The sequence below is a fragment of the Amblyomma mixtum genome, chromosome 3 (genome assembly GCF_055824585.1).
Source record: "Amblyomma mixtum isolate Tamu chromosome 3, ASM5582458v1, whole genome shotgun sequence".
NCBI classification, from domain to species: Eukaryota; Metazoa; Arthropoda; class Arachnida; order Ixodida; family Ixodidae; genus Amblyomma; species Amblyomma mixtum.
In genome coordinates this window covers 31,796,954-31,821,288 of record NC_143014.1, presented here as the reverse complement: position 1 = coordinate 31,821,288, position 24,335 = coordinate 31,796,954, and the positions used below count along the sequence as shown (strand labels likewise).

Sequence of the window (24,335 nt, the reverse complement as noted above, 5' to 3'; positions counted from 1 at the left end):
GACGGCGTCTCAACGATCAGACCGTTATTTCATCGCCGGGAGCTCGTTCTCCAGCAGCGTGCGCAGAGCGGCTGAATCAGTATGCGCAGCCGGTCGTGCTTCATGACACTGCATTGGGAAGCGCGTGCCGCGGCGCTGCTAAATCGGGCGTGCGCGGCCCAGATGAAGCGCAGCTGCTGCTGGGATGGACGCGTTTCCGTCACGTGCTCTCCCCGTGCGCTCCTTCTTTCCTGGAAGCCGGGAGAGCTGCGATCAAGGCTGCCCACCATTACGCGGGCGGCCGTCATGCCCCGTCGGTGCGCGCTCAATGGACACGCCTGCCTCTCTCGACGCGAGCACGCATACATTTTAGGAATCAGTGCCAGTAAACAGGAAGGACTGCTATTCGCTGTCTGATCCCCGCAACGCGCGACCTTTGATGAGTGCCGTGACAAGAACGAGGGTTGCAGGCGTGACATTCCTCACGACTCCCGACAACAGCGGCAAGACCGGAAACAATGAATGTAAATGAGGCTAAGGAAACCATTCGCGTTGCCCGTGCTTACGGCGGACACATCTTGAGGGGCAAAGAGAATAAAAAAAAATAAAAATGACGATATCATAGCTGCCGCAGTGATTTTCGCTGAGGTTTCGTTTCAAGCTTAAGGGTAAGGGCGCGTAATGGCCTCGTTGACCCCCCCCCCCCCCCCACCCCCTCCCCCGGCGCCAAAAATGAAAAATATAGAAAGCAGCCCCACTTCATTGCACGCTGATTATGTATCCTGAACGTCACTCCGTTGCTGGAATGGTGCAACGCGTATCGGCTGCTGGTGGCCCTTATATATTCAACACAGCATAAGGGCACACTGGCGCTGTCTCGGGCAGATGCCAGGGCTCGAGAACGTGAGTGAAATCGCAACCTCGTTTCAGAAGCAGTCCACGCAGGGCCTCCTCAGTTTCAAGGGCGTCGCCGATTCAATCTGCGTGCCGCGTTGCACGAGCGTCCGTGTTCCGCCCGCGGAGGTCGACGTGTGCCCCGTAAAGTGTTCGCACCGCGTACTGAGCTGGCACAATGCAGTCTCGACCTCCCGCTGCTTTCAATCTCGACGAAACGGGCCTCCGCGCTTCTGGGGGTTGGAGAGCGGGCAAAGCACCCGGCTATCTTAACACTGCACGTTAGGGAGATCCGGGATGCATCTCCCAATGTCGCTGGTGTTGGAGTAAGTGACAACATGAAGTGATGCCAGTCGCTTGAGACCACTAGCTAAGGCGTCCAGCCGGTTCGAATCTTGCATGCAGAGTTTCCCCCCTCGCCCCTCCCCTCCCCGCGCGCCCCCGCCTCTGCAACTGCGTGTGCGCAGAAGGCGTCGTCCAGTATGCTTAGGGTTGTTAGTTTTCGGGTAAAACCCGATTTTGCCCGATTTTTGCACCCCGAACGTGTTTCTAAAATATCGGGTAAAACCCGACTTTTCCCCATTTCTGAAACAATTATGCCAACAGAATTGCTGTGCCTCAAGTCTCAGACAAAGAAGAAAACTAGTTGACATTGTGGAAACTGGTAGCCGTACTCGATCCCTTCCAGAAGCGGCTGCTGAGTCAGTCGTTTGATGACTACCGACGTCTCTTTATTTCCGTGATGGAAGATGTAGGCTAGCTTCGCGAGGAGTCTTGCTGAAAGCAAGCCCCACAAATGAAGATGAAGGTGTTCAAGTGATGGACTATTGGAACGACGTAACTGTGCGTCATCCAAGGCTAGCAAATGCAGCGTTGCCATTGTTGTGCCTAGCTAATGGCAGCTGTGACGTTGAGCGAACGCTCTCATCTAAGGTACCTGCAGAGACCAGACAGGTCTCGGATGGAAACCGAGATGTTGCGCATGCGGATGATTATGTATGTTAATAAGGACGTGTAGAACGTCGATGACCAGCCCTCGTGAATAAAATGTTTCTTTTCTCAAAACTGACCGTTGCCTCTCACTGCGAGTAATAATTAATTACCAAATAAACGCCAAATTTTGCAATAATTTCTTGAAAGCAGCCCAAAATATAGCCATAATTGTTATACCACCGTTTAAAGCAAATGGAATAAATCATTATTTTGCAAATTTAACCCGATAAAACCCGAATTTCGGAGATTTTCCACAAAAAACCCGATTTCTCCCCTATTATCAAGCCGAAAAATAACGCCCGATTTTTACCCCCCGAATTTGAAAAAATATAAAGCCCGAAAACGAATAACCCTAAGTGTGCTAGATCTAACACCTCGCCACGCACAGCGAGAGGAGGAGGCGCACCCACATATTGCTTACAGCGTGGCTTCGGCATCGGCTGGGCTACGAGAACTAGGCATGGAATGTTATTAGCCAAATGCGCGCCACAAATGGCTCAGCATGTGGTCGCGCATGTAATGTGGTCGCGCGGGTAAGGCTCTATTTAAAAAATATTCGCGATCCCTTCTTATTTATTCGTAGCGAGCTAGTGCAATTACCTCAAACATTCTCATCGTTATTTTGGCCATCCAGACCCACATTTACCCAACATGGCTAACAAAACTTGCCCAATTCAGTCCCATTTCGGAATGAGCCCCATGATGATGACCTAGCAGCTGGGGCAAGAGTTGTTTTTGTGTCTTCACGATGGGGAATCACAAGGCCTATTTTCCCTGGCATTTTTCCCAGGATAAGCCGAAGGAAAGCTTGTACTCATTAGATATTGAGCCTCTGAACCAGCATTGTGCAGCTTCTCTTCCATAACTGTGCTTTGTGGTTAGCCAGCCCATTTCTCGTTGGCTATCGGGACTGGCCCTGGCCTGTCACCTGGTCCGCTGTCACAACTCTTCAGCTGCCTTGCGCCAGACAATCTATAGGGAAGCTTCGTCAAATCAAGAACGGGGGTGCAAATTGTCAGAGAACAGTGGAACATTCACTAGTTGATGCGAGTGCTTTATATAATTGACCACCTGCATGAGCAAAAGCGCAAGTGCCGACCAATATACGTGCAACAAACGAAATGCTTAGGTATGCTACAAAATCCTGTCGCGACTGGCAGGCATCCAAGGGCAAAAAACCTTGCCCCGTCCATTTGTTTGCGTGCGCTCTGAAAACTCGCGCAGCCACCAAAAGCGCGCAGCTTCGCAGAAGTCCGAGCTGCCGCCACCTAAATAGGGCCTTGACTCAGGCAGGTTCTGACGGTTAATAAAAAACGCCGGCACGATGGTTCGATAGCGCTGCGCGGTCTCAATGAGACCGTGTGTGCCGTGTAAACAAGCGGATTGCTCCGTACAGTGATCGCCGCAGTGATAGCAGATGGTGGCGACAGGCGAGTGAGCGATGCACGCGAGACTGCACTCACCTGCGGAGGAGGACGGTGACGAAAGGACCGCTGCGCGCCACGGCATCGGGCACACGCTTGGGAGCCGATGCGTTTACACAAGGTATCACTACGTCAGCGGCAGTGCGGCGAGCAGTGCGCGCCAGTGACGAGGCTAATGCTGTGAGGCCGTGCGTGTGTCGACGGCGAACGTGACACAACTCACGATCCAGCAAAAGCTCAGAAAAAGCGCGCGGTTGGAGGTGAAAAACAAAGCAGCCAACTGTGCCCGGAAGAGCTTCGCTTCTGAAGCGTCAAATGGCTCGAAGCCCTATTGTTTTCGTGTCTCACGGAAGATGTTTGCGCGAAAGCGGCGCAAAAATCCAAGCCCGCCACGGAAACAAAGGAAACACAAGCGTGGCGACAGCGGTTCAAATGTGTCTTTTTCGCCCTTGCTGACGGCCTTGAGTTTTGAAGCTGTTTTGCCTTCAGTCGAGCAGAGCCACTGATTATGAAACGAAACTTCGCTTGCGATTACGCTTATTCACTGATTATTTTCAGCTTTTAAGAAGTGTCGAGGGCAATGCGCCCAGCTAATGACAAAGACGAAAAAAAAAAAAGAACAAACAGGTTATTAAAACGCCACATGCTCCTACAGGAGACTGGTAATGCCAACACGTGGTGCAGGAATGTGCCAGCTAACAATGCGATGTGGTGACCACTTTAGATGTACTGAGGACCCATCTAAAGAGAAAGAATGGCGTGTCAAGGGTCGTTCCTCCGCATAGTGGTGCCAAAGTTTTCCTCGAGGCTTATGCGGGGCCGCAGTGGAAACGTTTCGGGAGCGCACGATCCTGGTGTACTGCTTACACTACTTCATCTCGTTGTATGTCAAGAGGGGGCAAGATGTCGCGAGTGTGAGCACGAGCATTGAAAAGAAAGCAAAGCGCAGAGAAGCAACGGTATCTCGGGACGAAAATAAACAGGGACGTAAACATACGGCCGACAACCACTCCGAAAGATATATAGGCTGCGTTTATCTTCCGGAGCCTGCAAAACCACGCCGCGTGAACAAGTTCTCGACCGCGCCAAAAGTGGCGAGAAGATGCGCTCGGTCCGGCTGTCGCGTTGCAGCGGTCGGACAGCGCTGTCTGTCCCGGATCGCACAGAGTGCGACACCACGTGGGTAAACAAAGAGGCCTGGCCGGCCTGGCGGCGCTCCGTGTCACGTGGGCCACCGTAAACAGCTCCGCGACGACCCCGCCGTCAAAACAGGCCGTGCCCGCTTCTGCGACTCCCTTGTTGTGGCGCCGTGCCCCTTCCCCCAACACTGGCCGCTTCGCTTTATCAAAGCGGGGCGCGAGCGTATATTTAGATTCCGCCCGAAGCCTTTCGCACCCTCCTGCTTCCCCTGAGAGACTCGCACTGCAGAGCATGGCATCGCAGGGCTGCGCTATGCGAGCTCCTCCAGTTCCATCCTCGCAACCTGGAGCCCGGTCGTTCTGCTTCAAACAACCCATCTTTTTGCTTCGGCTACGCAAGCATTCCAAGCAATGAAGAATGCCCTACGGAAAGACTTGTAAGAAGCCGCGATCGCCGCGACGACGGTGCACATACATGCGATATCCTGCTTTTCTTTTTTTTTCACAGGCTTGCGCCTGAGTTACACGCGTGGGCATCGTGGGACATATGTTCTCCGTTGGTCACCGAGAGAGTCGGACCGAGAACCAAGTGGGGAATTTTGATGAGACTCGCCAAGATACGCGCGTAATCTTTTAAAATCGCTGGTCAGTGCTTCACGTGTGTCACCACTCTCAAAGGCTTCACCGAGAGCACGAAAGAACTTGTGTGGAGAATGCGAGGCCGTGTTCTCCCGCTGAAAAACTACCGGGGCCACTTGAGTCTCCTTACGTGCTATGAATGCGAAAGCATTGTGCACTACACCTGTTTCCGTTGGTTCGTTTGTGGTTATGTCTGCGGTATTCTGTGCATTTGTGTAACTTCGCGTTGGCCACCAAACCGCCCACCATTTGGAGGTGCTTATATAAGTAGGATTGGTCTTTCTCTACTTAACACTCATAGATGGCGGCGAGTTCTCATACCACAACCAGCGCAGTGGCGCAGCGGTTAAGCGATGCGCCACTGCACTGACAGGTGCTGTTTCTGTCACAGCCACCCGTATAGGGATTGTGCGACTCATGTTGCTCTTCCCGAGAAACTTTCCGCGCTGCTGGAGCGACGCTATTCCTAGCTTACCCGAGATTCCGTCCATTGGCTGTAGCTTGTGCGGCGCTCCTGCGAGCTTAATTAGCCGATTTTTATTTGTATTATTTAGTACATACTGCTGACCCTTGTCAGCTGGACAGGCATGTATTGATAACAGTATTTCAGAAAGGTGCAGAACACAGTCAAGAGAAATATGCATAAGAGAACAGTGACAAGTGTTACTAAACTAAAACAACGCCGCAGCATGATTCCAGTCGGATATTGTGGGCAGAAAAAACCAATACTTAAAACAGTCAGTTTTCACAAAATACGGTGTTAGTGAATGGATGTGATGACGCCGAGTATGTCGGGTGGATAAAGGGGGTAAGTACTGAGTAGGGGCCAAAGCTAACTTCTGGTTGAGCAAAGAATAAAGAAAGTCAAGACTATGTTTTCTTCGCGTTTCAAGTGATTCAATATTGTTACGAAGAAGACGAAGCTGGCAGTGGCGCGGGACGGAGCGCTAGTACTAGGCCAGCGGCCATTAAATCATCTTTTATCCATCGTTCATCACGTCTCATTCTTCGGCTGGCCACCACGTAACAATATTATTAGCCATCATAAGCTGTGTGGGGGAGTCGGTGATTTTAAACGTTGACTAAACAAACCAAACAGTTTTTCTCTGAACCCTCTCTATTTTGTTAATGTTAAGTTTAGTAAATGGGTCCCAAACTATCGAAGCAAATTCGAGCTTTGGCCTAATGTATGCGTTATATGTCAATAGTTTGAAGTTTGGAGGAGAATTTCTAAGTTTATGCCTCAGGAAACATAGCTTTTTTAAACGCGGAAGAACATATGTTACCTACGTGCGAATTCCAGGAAAGATTTTTAGTTATGGTTACACCCAAATATTTGTAGCTATTGGCCTGCTTTAATGGCGATCCAAGAGTGTACACGTGGTTTAGTGGATTATTTTTATGTGTTATTTAGAGCGAAACTGTTTTCTTTTTTTTCAGTGTTAACAACCACGGCAAACTCACTGCACCAATCAAGCAAATTTTTTAGACTCAGATCAGGTTCAGTTTGATCCCCTGTACACACAATTTGACGAAATACCACACAATCATCAGCAAACAGGCGTCTATGTGTTCCTGAGGCAACCACATTAACAATATCACTTATATAAAGCTGGAAAAGCAAAGTTACTTAGTGGAAAGAAAGTGCGGACACTTTCTGTACACACCACGCATGAGGCGAGTAATGCTTACGCATTAATAAGAAACAGTTTCGCTTCCAGGAAAATTACGAGCATGCCGCTGCTTACTGCCAGCTGACGCCGCGATCAGTCACGCTCGGATAAAACGCAAGTTGGCCGCTGTTTCGAAACTCATAACAAGGCGATTCATGCTGCCTATCGCGTTGTTGTATGTATGCATGTATGCCGAAGGCCGATCAGGATGCACTTGTAAGAAACAAGTATAGATAACCGTGGGAGAGTAGTCGAGAGAGATAAGAGTTGGCGAAATTGTCTTGCTGCAATATGTGGCGCTCCGGACATGAACTCCCTGATATAAGCGGAGGCCGAATGCATTGCAGGGAGCGGGCGTCAAAAGTTGAGGCAAGTTTCCAGCTTTGAGGGCCGATAGTGAGAGCTCTCTCGGTTTGCCATAGTCGTACGGCTTACGGGAGGAGGCAACGATTCTGTCCCTTCGAAGTTTTCAACCCCTTGACGCGCAAACTCGGCAAGCGCCTTCTTACGACACGCCCCTGTCAGCTTTTTCTTTCGTATCACATTGCCTCACAATTTCGTGGGCAAACACACCGGTGGAGTATCTTGAAGCCTAGCGCATCATTCTGCTTGTGCGTGCTCTTATCTTTCAAAGCGCGACCGGAGTAAATCTTTCAGAAAAAATCTCGAGTGTTTGGCCAGCCGGCGAAAGATGACTGCAGCGGTCGGCTGCAGCTATTGCACGCGTCCGAGGCGGAGGAGAGTGGACGGGGAGGCGCAACAGCCGTCCACTCGCCGATCACGTGGCGCCGTATCCCGAAGCGGGTCGCGCGTATGCATTCATTGTCACGAGGCTCCTCTCCTTTTTTGGCGGCTCAGCCGTCCGTTATCTATGCCGGTCGATTGCTCCGCATTGATCCCAAGAAGCGGAGGCATATGCGGAGGAGTCGGCTCCGGGGGACGCTCCTCGCTTTCTTCAGCGTCGCCTCGCGCGCGAGCGCCACGCGAAGCGGGAACAGGATGGGCTGGCGTTATCGCGCATCCTGTCAGTCAGTGGGCGCGTGCTCGACTTGTGCGCGATCGCGCCGCTTACTTCTCTTTTGCTGCCTCCCTATCGCCTCCTCCTCGAGTATCGGAGCGAGTGGAGCAAGTGCGCAAGCAACAGGAAACCATCTCGCCGCTAATGTTTATGTTCGTGGTCGCGTCGAGCGTCGGCGCACTGACACACGGGCTCTACACACGCGACGAGATATACGCGCGCTGGTGGACGATAAAAGAGAAACATACACGTAATGCGGCTTGAGCATCCGCAGTTATTACGCGCCAGCGGTTGTGTCCTCTCCGGCGCGGTTTTGGCCGTTCGAGCACGTCGATTTCTGCTGCTCTGCCTTTGCCTCCCCGGTGGCCTCCACGGCTAGGATAGCGCGCTCAGCCGTTGCTTTGCCTTTGCATGTTACGCTCGAACGCGTTAGCATGCAAGTCCCATTGTCTGCCGCCTTTCAACTGACGCGACCCTTATTCAGCGCTTCAGAACGAGAAAACAGCGAGTCTCCAAAAGATACGCAGCGCCTAGGTGTTGTACTCGGCCCACGAAAGCGCAGGATGTCGGGAACAGCGTCAGCTTCTGATGACTCTGGAGGGCGCATGTGCGGTTCCTCACACAACCTTGCCTTTCTGTGGCGCTAGCAAACATGCTCCTGCCCGCGGTCGGTCACTGTGGCCTATACGTGTCAGGTTCTTGACGAAAGGCCACCAACTAGCCCAGCTTTCCGCCTTGATTGTCTGACGACTACCTGCAAAATGGTGCGCAGAATAGAGAATTCTTATCGTTTTTCTTTGACAGCGCTAGCTGTTAATTCCAAGGTTCTCGCACAAAGCGTCCGTGCAGCCGAGCGTGGCGAGAAGGAGGGGAGCAAGGGGATCCACTCAACGGGGGGGGGGGGGGGGGGGGGGGGGGGCGGTTACGAGACCACCCGTGCACATAGCCCGTGCCTTGCGCTAGATTTCCCAGAACAAACAGACCGAAGGTTCCCGGACAAGGCGTTTTTGTATCCGTAGTCATTTTGTGCCCGCAGAGCCGAGCGTGACAAGGAGGCACGGACTCCGCACGCGCTGCAATATTTTCTTCACAGTTTGGACAGGGCTATTTTAGTCTGTTGAACGGATGCGCAAATGAAAGCTCTCCCGTCAGAGCTAGGCATATAAGTTTGGCACAGAATATGTATTCACGTACAAACCCCATCCGCGTTTTATATTTGGCGCTAAGAGGTTTGTATTTCGGGCAAGAATTAACTTCCCACCTCCTTGTGACAATGAGAAGGTGTGTACTGAATCGCAAAGCCAGAAGGGCGAAAACCGTTACAGTTCTATTCATTAGGCAGGCAATACTTAACAGTTTTGTAAGCATCGTAAATATTGCAGCCAGTGTTCTGTGCGTGCTGTGCATCATCAACGAGTGGCTTCGATCTCTACACCAGGAGCTGCTCAGAAGATGAGGTGGGCGTTACGTCGCGGATTCATCGGCTGAAGCTGAATCTGTCGTCTCAGTCTGATTGCGGACGCTATTGACTGTCAAAAAGGGCACAGGCTGCCCCTTGCTTGTGCACAGAAGTACACAGAAGCAGCAGTGAACAATACACAGAGGCCGGAGAGAGCAACGGAGTATGTTTACTCTGCAGTTATCATCACAGTCATTTCATACGTAAACACAGAAAGCTGAAACCTTCTCTCGGCGCTTGCCCAAACGTCCGCGCAGAAGCGGCTGGCCTTCTCTCTCTAGCGAAGCCTTCGTCGGCGCCGTACCAATCAAAAGCTTTGTGCCCGTCCGAGTCCTTGGCCGCCTTTCGGACCCACTCTCTGGTTGAGCCGGGGCGGGCTTCAATCATCGCGAGATTCAATCCTCGGCAATTTCCGCGTGCCTCACGCAGCGAAAGGCCCATCTTTTTTTCCCGGAAGCTCCTTGCGCTGAAGATTAACGGCTTGGTTTACTATTGCCCCGGGTTACTGTCAGAAGGGGCTGATGTTTCCGACCTGTTCTCCATAGTCCTGCTTTTTAACCGGGCGCACTGGGAAGCAGCATGCCGTACACAACCAACCAAAGGCGAAAGGGCGAGCAGGAACAGGCGGATATAGCCAGCAAAGCGCGCACAAAACGCCAAGGGTCGAGGAAGACTGCGGGCGAAAATGCCGCGGCTCATGTTATCGATTCTCTTGTTTTCCGCCATGACCTTAAGAGGCCCCTTTGCACCACGGCCGGCGGGACGCGCCTGTCCTTTCCATTTCTCCTCCCGACGGCTCGACGCACGCTTGGGCGAGCGCGGCTCCCTCTCCACAGCCTCGGCGCGTTATCCTCTCGGCGGTGACGCTGGCGCGCCACGTGATGCGGCCGCGGCAGAGCGGGTATAAAAGCGCTGCTCCGGCCGTCTCTCGGCTTAGACGGACAGGCCTCGCAGGCCTGGGTCCTGGCCGGCCGGGGCGCGACCTCGGCCCCACCCCGGAAGGCCCGCCAGGACCCAGGACTCGCGGGAGGGGCCCGGGCCGAGGCACGCGCCGTTGCCGTGCCCCGGCCAGCCCAGGGCTGCTGCGAGGCGGCCGCGGCGTCGAGGCCGACCTGTCGAGCGAAGGGCGAAGTCCTCGTGACGGGGCCGCTATCCGTGCAGCCGGGGACTGCGCCCTTCTAATTTGGATAACTGTGGAGTTTACCCCGCGGAGTCTACGAGATACTCGGTAGCCGGTTGATAGAGACTGTAGAGAAAGCATAGCCCTTCTGCTAGGGCATCTTGGCAGTGCTAACTGTTGAACCAACTTCACTGCGGACGTTGTTGAGATGGCAGTCCTTCGTGTCATTTACAGAGAGTTCTCGTCGGCATCCCTGGACCTACCATGCAACGCGAACTACCTGGCACAGCGGAGGCGGCTCAGTGGGCCTCTGAAATGGAGGTCGCCAGCCGTGTTTCTGAAGGCATCGTCGTCGGAGTTCGTCCAGCAACACAATGCGCCAACACCAAAGCGCATATCCGCGCACTCTCAAGAAGGTTAGCCGTTCTACACAGCAATGTATCTTCAGCCACAATTATATCTCTGGAAGCATTGTATTTATTTTTAGGATCGGATTATTTAGCACAGTTTTTCACAGCTAATCGCATTCGCTTCTGGCGTTCACACATATTCCGCAATCCGAGTGCGCACGTATTTGTATGCGCATAGTAGAAGGCGTTTACAGGGTGAAAGTTAGGCGTTAAGCGCATTTGGTTTATTTTCTTCTAATCAATCTAGGGAAGGTGTACTCGTAGATCAGAGCTACCCCGACGCACAGCCTCACGGCTAGCTCTTCCTCCCCCCCCCCCCCCCCCCCTGCCCCCCCAAGAAAGTGTCCCTCTCCCTTTGAGAGACTGCATTCCGAAGCAAGGAACTATACTCGTCAAATTCGCAGAATGCCGCTCTATATAGTTTGCACCCCTTCTAGCATCCTCATGACGTCATCCTCATGCTATCGAGAGAAGGTGGTCCGATTTCCCCTGTTATCAGCCTCTCCTCTGGTCTCTACATGGTCTGTTCCGCTTTGTCGGTGACATTTTTCTCCTTATTTTGTAGTCTGGAACGTGTCCGCCAAGCACGCGTGAACCGAAAAACTTCCGACCAACGAGGAACGAATTGATCTGATTTACCCACAACAGGTTGTCTGTAATTGTATGTGGCAATGTGTGGTACGTACAGAAAGAGAATTCCCTGCACATCCGTTGCGTCACTTCTACAGTCATAACATTGAGAAAGTTTGTGGCTAGGTGTTTTGCGTAAGTTTCTATGAATAGCGGATTATTTCTGTGATACCATCACCACTTCGAATCAACTACAACTTGTGTTGTAGTTGATTCGAATGCGGTGGAATATTTTCCAAAGCCTAAGCGCACGGTGAATAATAAAAATAGTAAAAAAAAGTCCAGCACGATTGCTCATACGGCAAGGCAACTTGAACGAGCAGGGCCTGCATACGGCTGTTATTGCTGATGTTTTCAGGAAAGGCATGGAATGCGTGTGCTTTTTTTGGGCCGCTTGAGTGCTGACAAGAAAGGCGCAATACAGCTGCAAGGGCACGAAGTTTCGTCACTCGGTTCATGCGGCGCGAAGAAAAAATAATAAATGAAAAGGGAACGGAGGCAGGAGCAACAGCGGCAAGAGGCTCTCGCGTTTCTTGCTTTCGTGCGAGCATTGCGTCACGAGCCGCAAAACAAGCAGATTTGCCCCCGCATTCGTAGTCCGCAAGGTTCGCGTGCTAAGTTGGTGTTTTTTCCAAACTATGGCGCACGGCTACAAATATGAAGACTGAACCGACGGAAATATCCTGTTTCCCCTGATTAATCTCACCACAGAAGAAGCCACATTCTGGAGGAAAATACAGACACCTTCCCTGTTCTACTTGTGCAGCCTCGCCCACCCTTCCAGATGCCATCCCACCTGTCCCTGGTGCTGCGGTATAAGCCCACGCTATTCCGTATTTCGTGTAGTTGCGCGAGGAAACCACTCCACATAAGAACGAGCAGATGGAGGCCGCCCTGACCAGCAGTGGTCTGGAGGACCAACATCAGACCATGCGACGGGTCCAGACATCAGCGCAAGCCACCGGAGTCCTGAAGTATAAGGAGTCCGCCCACCCGACCAATCAAACAGCTTAAGAAAACCTATAAAGTTTTATCTCTCTCTCTTCAGAGCTCGACAGCTAACGGGCTTTACGTCTAGCGGGAAACAGCAACAACAAAAAAAAAGCTGGGAGAAATGCGCCGGCAAATTGCACCTGCATGTCGTCAGCGAGGTAAATGGACACACACCTCACTGCCCTTTCGTACAAACAAAAACGTGACGACAGGCAAGGATGCTTCTGCCAGCGGCGACGCGTGGGAAGGACTGATTGTTGCTTGACGACTATACACAGAAAAGGGAGAAAAGAGAAAGAAATAGCAGAGTTCTTTGGGCAAAAAATCTTGCGCGACCAAATAGCGCACAGAACGACAAAATAGCGTTATGAAAGAAAAAAGCGTGGCGGGCACCAGCATCGTGCCCTGTATGTACCAGTATACTGGGCGTTTCACCTATGACTTCACATAGTTTTTAAAATTGTCTTTTTGAATTAGAACAGCGTTTTTTTCGGCCTAGCATGTCAGTAGTGTGGTACATCAGAATACAGCTAAGACGTATTAACTAGCCAGCCGGTTAACTAATGTTGATTAGTTAACTTGTAACTATTACCCTTAGGCACTCTAATTATTGAGAGGCATATAGTCCACCATACGTAATATCCATATCAGTCTTTAGAATTTCCAAAATGCGGTTACCCTCGGCGCTGTGGCCCAACAAATTGTGGCTATTTCGACGAGTCTCGTGCACTGGAGAGGCTGTTTTGCCTGCAATCTTCTCGAAAGAGCTTGTATTCTGGCGCGCTGTAGCCAAAATTTGCTGGGCCAAAGTGCCGACGGTAACCGTTTTCGAAATTTTCGCGTTTTCGAAACCGCGGTGTCAAAATTCTAAAAACTGACATGGATATTACATACGGTGGGCTACACGACTCTCAATAATTAAGGAGCTTAACAGTAATAGTTAAAAAGTTAACCCTTCAATATTAGTTAACCAACCTGGTAGTTAGCACGTCTTAGCCCTATTCTGATGTACTTCCCCGCTGACAAGGCTATGCCGAAAAAGCGCTCTTCTAACTCACAAGCTCTGTTTTTTAAAATTGTGTACAGTCTTAGGTGAAACACCCTGTACATACATTGTTAACATCTTGCAACTCGCTCTATACCAGAGGAATTTCTGACGGCGACTCCTGTGTCCCCAGCAGTCGAGTCAACAAAGAGATAACTATTGCCATCCTTTTGTATCGGGGCGGTGGCGTCACCTTGCCTAGTTAATTAAAGTAGTTGATTGTTTTATTTTGTACCTGCATGCCCCCCCCCCCCCTTTTTTTTTCTGAATCCTGTTGTGTTTATTTTTTCCCCCATTCAAGGCTACATTTGATGTTTTTGTCTACATTACTTCGATTTCTGTGACGTTTCGAGCAATTTCTCCATAGTGCTTTTATGCCAAGAGTATAGAGTTATCTTGCTCGTCTCTGCAGATGATGTGTTGAGTTTGCTTTCATTATCCCTAAAACCCAAAGCCACTGGAAGGCTCACTATGCCCCCTCTACCAGAACATGTTTAATGTTTTCTGCACTGGTCCCGCGTGCTACACAAATATCATCGCGCTGCTCATACTTGCTTCCATATTGCCTGGTTTTTAAGGCAACCTTATCTAGCCTCAAACACTGCCTGACCGACCGGAACGGGGGCCAAGAGAGGGCGCTCTCTAAAAGAATGGACCCTGCATTACCACGGCAGGCCGGGCATGGGGTAGTGCAGCTGCCATTTTCTCCAAGCCGGAGGTCTCGGAGCGCTTTGCGTTTCGCCCTCATTGAAACACAGCTACGGTTCCGACCTGCCGCCTCTTGTTGCTCAGAGGCACCGCGCTGGTATATACACTGCTCTTGAAGTCACTATTCTTTCCAGGATCTACGGCAGAGTGGCTCATTACAGTGTAACAAGACAAAGCTCGCTTACTGAGATCGGCCAAATGCGTGAAGAGCGCGGCTGCGGCCCCAGCAAGTTTCCCCTCTTTTGTGCTTTATGTTCCTTTTTTTCGTTAAGCAGTCTCCGGAGCGGAGTGTTTCGTTTTCTCTCGTACGCATTGCGCAAGGGCAGTCATTCGCCCTTCTGCCGTACGTGTTACTGCCCAACTGAAAAGGGGACGCCGCGTTCGAGACTCTCCGGCCTGCACCCGCCTACGGAGACGGTCACGCACGCCGGGCTTAACGATCTCAGCGGCGCCGGGAGCCGAGTTTTCCCTCGTGTAACGTCTTCTCGGAGTCCTTGGCACACCGGCTGCATCGGGGGCAGGCGCTTCTCATTGGAGGCCGTGCCGTTGCCCTGCCCCGAGGCAAGCATGTCGTTTACGTCCTGCCAAGACTGAGCGGATGCGATTAATCGGCACGGCGAAAAGCTTGCGCAACAGTGGGCAGCGGCGAGTACGCAATACCGCGCAGCCGCGCAGGTCAACGCAGTTCCGCGAAGCAGTACGCCCCAGCGAAAAGCAGCTGCTTACACGGTTTCGCGTGCGAGGCTCGAGGATACGTAAGCGCTGCGCAAGTTCCGCCCCCTCGTTTCCGGAACCCTTGGTGTCTCCACGAAAATTTCTCATGCCGGGACGACTGCCTCTCACTTAATTTCCGCATAAGATATTAGATAATTGCCGCGGCTGGCAAAACATTTTGCTTCCTTTTTGTATTTTTGTAATAATAAACCACTTAGAGGAGTCCAGTCTATACGGCGTTTAACCACTTTAACGCCCCGAAGCAGTTAAGCGTGGACAGCGAGGGACGCCGTAGTGAAGGGCTCCGGATTAATTTGGACCGCCTGGGGTTCTTTAGCGCGCACTGTCATCCCATATTTTGCACCTCGCCTGCTTCGAAATGCGGCCAGGATTCTATTCTGTGACCTTGGGAATAGCAGCAGCGGCGGGTCTATAGACTGTACGATTTTTTTTTTCTTCACGCGATTAAAATCTCCCACCTTCCAGTCGTTTAACAACACAGGCTAGGTTTAACGATTTGCATTTTAGTGTGACGGGTGCCTGAAAAATTAATTAGGCTCTCCAAGTCAAAACGAAATTCCGCAGTAGTTCAGTCATACGCCGTCATTTTCGTTCAAACATAGAATACCTGGAAGATTCTTGTGGACATGGACAGCCGTATGCGCCGATGGCCGTGACGGCGCTCACGCCCTCTTGACGAATGTTTGGGGTCATCACGCAAATTTCGCGTACCCGCTGGTTCTCGTGCGTGATAGCTCGCGTCCTGCCGCGTCGCTTTGCTTTTCTTCAGTGCGCCCCACTCGCCATTAACCGTCCTTGGACGGCGCGCGAACTTTGCGCCCTGGCGAAAACTGAGCGAGCGACACGCTTTTACGGCATATACGGCGAACGCAACGAAAGAGGTGAAGACGAGCTCTTTAATTTTGTGTCTTTTCGCGCATGTGCAATTTGTCGGAGCGTTCGTTTCTCGTATTTTCGCGCAATGCGCAGTTAGAGTCCATGAATTTCAAGGTGTCATTTCGGACGCTGTGTTTCACCGAGATGTCGCTTTAACACTCACCGCTTAAAAAAAAAAACTCGACATACTGTGCGAACAACACAAAGCAGTTCAGAAAAAAACAATGACCGACATGTTTGCGGGCACAAAGATCAAAATAGAATGAACATAAAAGGAAGGCAGGAACATATATCGTTCAAGAGACTCGATAACACTGCTATAAAACTAAATGCATAGCGCTCATAGCAAGTGTGTTGGGAAATAGGTATCATTCCTAAATCGCGGTCGGAAAGAAATACCTATTAAAAGCGTCAGTGCGACCATAAAGTCAAGTTATAAGAATTTAACTGATGGGTTGAAATTAATCAATCAACTTTTGAACTGGTGGAGATGCACACACAGTTCCAGGAATGGCAAGTTGTAGAGCGTCGAAAATTTTCAAAATGACGAAGTGTCCGTTACAATCGAATTACTGCGAAAGTGTTTTCCGCGCGAAAGCGCGCTAAATCCGAGAGATGCGCGGCAGGACTGCGTGTTTTGAACACCCAGCGCCTGCAAAGCACCCCCCTCCCCCCCTTCCCAACGGCCAGTGACATTACACCCAACTTCGCTTAGCGGCAGTCGCTATCAGCGCGCGCGAGCGAACGTCTTCATCCTCCTGGGACTCGCGCTTTCCTCCATAGTGTGAGGAAAAAAAAAAACGGTTCAGAATAAACACATAATCTTTCGCAAAGTGCGCCATTTATGCATTTTCTTTTTTGACGCTGTACAAGCCTCTGAGCGACACTTTACGCGTAGCTCCAGCGCATTGAAGGGTAATTAGTCAACATTAACTAACTGATCAGATTAGCATTAATTGAATATTATGCCGTTTGGCCAGGAGATCGCTAGTGTAACTGCTTAACGTTCGTTCCTGCAACTGTAACCATAACTTTTATGGAACTCTTGGTTAACTTTAAATGGGTCACCGTGTAGGCTGCTGCTACAAAGCAAATTCAGCGGATACTATATTACAAAGCAGATTCAGAAGAATGTACACACAACCTGCGTGGCATAGTTTCACTCACGGCGGACATGTCGAGGCGTGCGGGTGCCCTTCGTCTCTATCCAGCCTTGAATAGTGCGAAAAAAGATGGCGGCCATAAATGCGAACGCAGGGAAATGCTGCACAGCATTACAGTCTCTTTATAGTCGACTGCTGCTGTCGGGCAATCAGGCCGGCGGTCGCGCGTCGAGATAAACACTGGCGGAGACGTTGACGGCGTCGGTGGCGCGGCTTACGGCCATCCCGACAGCAGAACACCCGAAACGCTAGCTCCGCGGCAGTATTCGTGCACAGCTACCGCCACGCACTTGTAAAATTCAGGGGCCACTTTGACTGTCTAAAGTGCGTAGAGGCGAAAGCGTTTTCCGAACCACTTTCGCTGCTTCTGTGGCACTGGTGGCGTCACATATAATTGAGTAGTAATTACTAAGTGATGACGAATCACTAATTAATGCTTAATTACTGACTAATGTCTGAATATTAATTAACTGCTAATTAATGACGCTTAAGCTTCGCCTTTAGGAGTGGAACGCGACAGCGTGTTGTAGCGCTGCCAGGGAGTCCACGGAACGCCACCACCCGTTCGGCGCGATGCCTTGCCCTTTGAACTCAAAGGAAATGGCGCAGTAATTTTCTGTCATCTCGGTGGACACCTGAACCGCACCGTAGAGGAAGGGAGGAAGTGGGAGTGAAAGAAGACAAAGAGGGCCCGTAATGAAGGAAATGAAAATTGTATTTGAGGAAAGGAAATTAGGCAGTAACTGTCTCACATATCTCGGTGAACACCCGTCAAAATTCAGGAGGGCACTTTTTTGACCTAAAGTGTGGTCACTGATGTTTGGTTAAGATGTTAAGCTTCGCCTCTAAGAGTGGAACGCGACAGCATCTTGCAACGCTGCCAGGGAGTCCATAGAACGCCATTGCCGATTCGGTTCGTTCTACGCCTCGCTCGTCGGTAAATTGGTTTTTGAGGAAAGGAAATGTATCTCTCTGGCATATCTCGGTGGACACAACCTCGCCGGAAGGGAATGGAGGAGGATGAGAGTGAGTGAAGACACCGTATTCACTAGACGCGCCTTTGTTCATTCCAAACCATCGAGCTGGCATGGCGGAGTGGATAGCATGCTCGTCTCGCACGCCGAAGACCGGGGTTCGATTCCCGAGCTCAACCAATTTCCTACTCTGTTTTATTTATTTATATCCCCTGACTAGAAAAGTTAATTAGGCTAATTTGGGTATTTAAGCAATTAACTAAGCTCAGTAAAACTTACTTGGAGCATCACTATACGATCCCTTCAATTGGTTGCATGGTTACTAGGCGAAGTACAATTGGTCCCGTTTGAAATTCGCGCACTGTGACGTCACGGCCGTTTCGACCAATTGAAAAGCGTGACATTTTCTGTCGACAACTGCTGCTTGCAACGATGAGGCATTAAAGGCTTTCGCCTTAAAAATCGCTCAGCACCGCATCCACGGCGTGTTAGCCTTAGCGACGCCCTGAACTGGCCGCCTCCAGTTCTGAGGAAGTTTCTGACTCAGTTGGGGAGGCGCCATGGAATATGGGATCGCTGCCCAACTTGGCGAACCGAGTATCGAGGAGCTCGCGTGGGAAACAAATAACGGTTCGAAGCCCATCGCGGCGTTGCGCACCACAGGAATACGGTATTCGGCCATATCCAGTTGCACACAGCAGCGCTAAAAACGACTCTTTCTCCTCCTTTCTTCTTCTTCGATCTATTTCTTCATCTCTCTACCCACCCCCCCTCCACACACACACACACACACACACACACACACACACACACACACACACACACACACACACACACACACACACACACACACACACACACACACACACACACACACACACACACACACACACACACACACACACACACACACACACACACACACACACACACACACACACACACACACACACACACACACACACACACACACACACACACACACACACACATCATCCACGTTCGTCGGCTTTTTATTAGGAACACGGTCAGCTCTCAGCGGGAGACGTATCGACGCGGTTGGGGTGGACTAATGCTACCTTGACCCTACAATATGCGTAGTTGCTCACTGAGCTCAAGTAAAGCAGAGACCGGGGGCTTGCAACTTTTCCTACGGAAACAACTGCTGCAGCCGGAGGTCTAACAAGGAAAGAAGTCGCGCCTCATACGAGCTGGTTTAACAGCCATGTCGGCCTCATTATAGAGAAACGCACATGTGCGCGGCGTGAGCAGCCCACACTGCCAACAGCGGAACTGCAGCGATACTTCCCAGGCACGGACATAGGGCGCCACTGATTCCAGCAGCTTCGGCATCCACCGTCTTTCGCGGTTCTCTCCATTCCAATGCTTCCTGGCGCAAGCGGCTTCAAAAATTAACATAACGAAACTATATATAGTGCTCTGGGCTGTCGGAGTGATGGAAAAGGTCCAGGTATCTTCACATCCTCTATAGCGTTTCCACGGCGTTTACCACTAGCGAAGCTGCTCCAAGGCGCAGAGATTGGCGCGTGCGTTTCTGGCATCACTCGTATATGAAACAATCTGTACGCATTCCACTGACACAACATAAGCACTATCCAGAACAAGTGTTTTCAATTAAGATGCTTCTCGCTGCCTTGGTGTTAATTCTTCCTCAATAAACTTTAACTATATTTTACTAATGGTCATTACAGTGATCTAAAAAAAATATTATGGGGACACCATGGTCGGTAGGCTTGCATTTTTTTGCTATTAACGTTCTTGCTATCGTCATCACCATTATCTTCAATATTTCCACTCTAAAGTAGTACCTGACAGTTTTCCAATATTCAAAATTTCTGTCTCAGAATGTTGGACATGAGAGAAAGTGGTAAAATTTGTCATAATGTTAATTTTGCATCCACGAAGGAACAGTCGAGTCGGAAATCTCAAGCATAAGCACAGTCAACATTTTGCAAAAACAAAATGTTGGTCACCACACACACTGGAACTGGAATTCAAAGGCGTGGACCAGCCGGCGACAGCAGAGGTCCGACAGATGGAGAAAGCAACTCCCTGGCTCGTGGTCGTGCTTGTTTCCGCGTCGGCTTTCACCCTGCCACTGAGCGCTGTTATCTGAGCTGAAGCAATTCGGAGCCACTGGGCGCTCAGATAAGGCTGGCGAGACAGGAAATGACAATTGGCAGCAGGTTGTTCGGCTGGCGCCTGGTGCGAGTAGGGCAGGGATACTTGCACACATAGCATGTACGGGGAGTGACCTATAGAGTTCCGTTTCCAAGAGTTGTCCATACATCCGCCACAGTTGTTGGCTGGAGCTGTGTGAATGAGAATGTTTCGCGCAGCGTTTACTGACGGGAGACACAGACAAAAACACCAGTAAATATAACGCCCTTACACTTTTATACACACCGTGAAACATTGCGAAAAGCAAATCCGCTGAGCTGCTCTCACAAAAAACCTGTTTCGCGGGTAGCCTGCGCATTGGCTTTTATATCGTGGACTGGCTAGCGCGTAGCTAACGGGCGTTAGTGCCATATGTCTATAATTTCCACGACGTGTTAGACAGAGTATGGGCACGACACTCGTGACCTGCTGTCTCGTTCGGTACAAATGGAAAAGGGCACCGCACAACGCCAGGAGCGCATTCCTCCGCACGCAGAAACACGGGAGCGTAACGCGGTAGGCCTCAGACGCGATGAGCTATCGAATGCCATCGAATTCAAGCAGCGCCGATCAGGAGGCAGGACGCATGGGCGGTCAAACAGCTTGAACGGGGAAAAGCGAGGAGGCTTTCGACCAGTTTCAGGCCGGCGACTCTGCGTGATCGCGGAAAGTGCAGGCCCTTCCCTTTCCAGTCGCAAGGTGGAGGCCGGCGGCGGAGCACTCCGAAGGCCCCCCGGTAAAAGCTGCGCCGTGAGCCGCGTGCCTGATGGCGGGGGACCTTTCTTCCATCCATTTCTGGGACGCGGGGCGAGCGCGGGGCCAGTGGCGCGCGGCGCCCAAGATAGCGGCGCGGGCGTCGCGGGCGTCGCGAGGCTTGGCGCCGCGCCAGGGGCGGGCGGCGTCAGATAAGGGGCGCCCGCCGGCCTCCTATAAAGGGAGGCCCCGTGCGCCCAGACGCCCTTTGGTGGTCTGCGCTCCCGCGGTGGCTCTCGTGAATGCTCCCGGATTACTCTGCCCCTGACGCCTGCGTGACGACGCCCGTGCGGCGCCCGCGAGTTCCGCTGCCCTGTGGTCGTTCTCCCTCGCCGCCCGTGTGGATTCTGCCGTTGCATTAGGCGACCCGTTCTCTTTTGCTGCCGGCTGACGACTCCCTTCCTGATCGAGCACTTAACCTTTCTCTCTTTGTCCCAGCATCGTCATGCTCCGCTTCGTTCAGACTACGCAGATGCATTGTGCGGAGACCCGTGCTCTCGAAAGTGAGGCACCGTCTGTTACGAGCGTAATGTGAACAGCCTTCCTAGGACGTCGCCGCATCGCTAGAGGCGTTGTTCTATGAAAGCCCGTGCGTGGACGCTCTCTGGTCCCCGCTGTGCGCCCCCCGACAAGCCGCCATTTGACGCACTGCAGTAAAGGGTACGTGTTGCGTCGCGAAGGGCGGGCTTCATTTGCTTAGAGGGCGTCGTTCCAAGGTTTAGTTTGATTTGCACGCTGCGGAAGTTCTTTCACGTTTGCGACTTCCCTCGCGTCGCGTTGATGACTGTCTGCTTTTTTGCACCATAGCTGGACGCGGGTAAAGGCCGCGTTGTCAGCTACGCGTCAAAGTGGTCACGCGGTCCATCCACTGACGTCAGCGCACGGGGAAGCGAAGGTCAACGCAATGACGCCTCTCTCGAAAGGCTAGTCGCTACGCGGAGACAAGGCATATTGCGCGCTTTATGAAAGTGTCGTCCGAATACTCTTAGTAGACGTTTTGCCAATTCGTTGATGGCCTTCCGCTTCACCGAAATAGCGCGGATACATCGGCAGCCCAAATGAGAGCACACAGAAAAAAACGTTTCTGAAGATCTCTGTATCAGTGACTTGCGTCTGCCGAGTGAATCGCCTCACGAAACCCAAGACGCTCGGCCAGAAGTGGCGTGCTGACATTACGTCTCGCTTGCGCCATCATTTTCATCGCGTGAGCTTCGATTGGCGGCACACGGCTGGCTCTTTCCGCGCGCTAGGAAACGTGCTGTTTTTGGATCCCTGCCTTGCGCGCAGCAACCGCCGCCTTGCTTTTCTTTCTTTAGACGACCTGTCGGTTGCCCTTGCGAAGCGGCTGGGCGCCGTGCAACTGCGTCGCCGGAATCAAGGACGGCGTTATCTGCGCGAGCGTCACCGCATCGGCGGGGTTATCAGCGAGAAACTCCGCTGCACCCCTCGGGACGTCGAGTGAACAAACCAGGAATGGAAGCGGCGGGGGCGCTGAAGCACGCGCCTCTTGTGCGATAAGCGTGGTCCACGCCGAAGATGTGCGCACATTATCACGCTGCGTCATTGGGAAACAAACACGGCTCGCCAAAGTGGGGGGGGGGGGGGGGGGTCGGTCATAAGAGCCAACACTTTACAAGTGCGCGCCGAGGAGGCTATTAACCGGCCCGTATCGCAGCTGACGTGCGCAGAGCCCGCAGAGAGGCTCGAGCTCTGGACGGCTCTTCAAATAGCGCAAATAAAGGAGCGACAGGCCGGTTATATCGCGGCAGCGTTTCCTGTCACGCAGCACCACTGGAAAATGACAGTCTCTCTTTACAGTCAAAGAAGGCCGACTTAGATCCGGTACAGCCACGTCACCGACGTCCATTCAGTTTTAACATTCTTCACCTCACCAGACAGCTAGGAGGTTAACCTTCTGACGAACCACAGTGCGTCTCGGACTATATTTTGAAGACTCGAAATCAAGCCTTTCTTCACTGTCTTCCAATAGCCGTTAGCGCCGCGCCCGGCCCCTGTCAGGAGAGCCCAAAGTAACCGATAACAGCAATAAGATCAGTTTCAACTGCGAATCCCTCTTTCTACACTCGGACACGCGATTAAGATGGTCACATCTCGGTGGGCACCCCAACTGCGCCATAAAAAGGGTTAAGGGGAGGTATACAATTGTCTGGGAAGGCATGCAATTGAAGGTGCATATGTCGTCAGTTTAAATACCTGTCGCAAGCTAACCTCCAACTTGACTAGCACGTGTAAGCTATATGCAACGAGAAATCGTATATGACACCACCCGGAACGCTGTACGACAAACGGTTGCGCCACAGTTTTGGTACGAATGTTGTCAGGAAAACTGGAGCCACACGGATGTCGGCTAGTGGGGAGTATATATATAGACGAACGACATGTAATAATTTTCTGATATGGCGGTACTCGGCTTGCTTTGGGCGCCATACGACCGCTTGATGACGTCGCCCTATTTTTCTTACCATCGCAGGGATTTCCTGCACCATTTGTGAGTACACACACTAACACCCACGCGCAGCCGGATTTTCTCGCAATGGGACTAGTAATGCTTTCGTGTTAAAATAATCTAGGAGGTTTACTTGGTTAGAACCGTGACGACTGCATCAACATAAATGCCGTAGCGAAGGTGAATAACCTTACAAAACAGATTAAACTTCCACTTTGCGTGGTTGAGACATGGCCCAATGAAAACACGGCAGGTTGTTTCATGCCGATGCGGCCGCATTTCAATGGGAGTCACACCGCAAAAAGGTACCGTGTCCTCATTATAAGCACCGAGAAAAGAAGCGCGTCATAGTTTCTCAGAAACGCGTGTTATCATTTCTTGTAAAAGATGTTGCGTCGTTTCTCCGCATTCCGCGACAGTGGACGATCATAATCGTTTAAGGACAGAATGAGCTGCTTCAAGAGGAGCTCCCCGCGGTTCAGTCTGAGGAGCAGACTTCGCATTCATCCGCTGTACTGTACGATCAGCTAGGGCTAGGCAGCACTTAGGTCGACCCAGAGAGAACTGCGTAGGTCGCGCGTCGAGATTTGCACAGTCGAAGCGCAACCGGCGAAAGTGCGCTGGCAGTTCCCCGTAGCGACTCCCGTATCGCGATCAACGGAAAGTTCCGCCTTGGCAGCGAACGAGCGCACGCTCGCTTGGCGGTGCGAGGCTTCCGTGGCTATTAGCGAGCTGGTTCGTTTCGTCAGCGCCCGGAGCAGCGAACAGACGCCGTTTCTGCGGAAAAAGAGGGACAACGAACGGGTCTAGCTGTTTCGTAGCAGGAGGCGACCGCACGGCGGGCTGTGTTTCGCCACGCATACGTTAAGCGACCGGCATTAGGAAACCCGGCGCGGGTAACAACGAGAAATAAATGATGGCGGTTTCCGCATCCCGAGAGAACTTTTGTGAGGCTTTCATATACGGCGGACTTGGCAGCAGCGGGTATATCAGTTGCAACTGTATACGCTCGCGGCCAATATATCGCCAGTTCTCGCCTGCCAGCATGCTCATGTTGGCGTC

At 51.6% G+C, this 24,335-nt stretch overlaps 1 long non-coding RNA gene across 1 annotated transcript in view; it reads left to right on the top strand.

Moving 5' to 3' along the window:
• Positions 1–10,190: 10,190 nt before the first annotated feature.
• LOC149349572 (uncharacterized) overlaps positions 10,191–24,335 on the top strand; it is a 25,800-nt gene continuing 11,655 nt past the window's right edge. The window contains exon 1 of the long non-coding RNA XR_016289417.1: positions 10,191–10,754. This is a non-coding gene — a long non-coding RNA (uncharacterized LOC149349572). The remainder of the gene's footprint in view (positions 10,755–24,335) is intronic.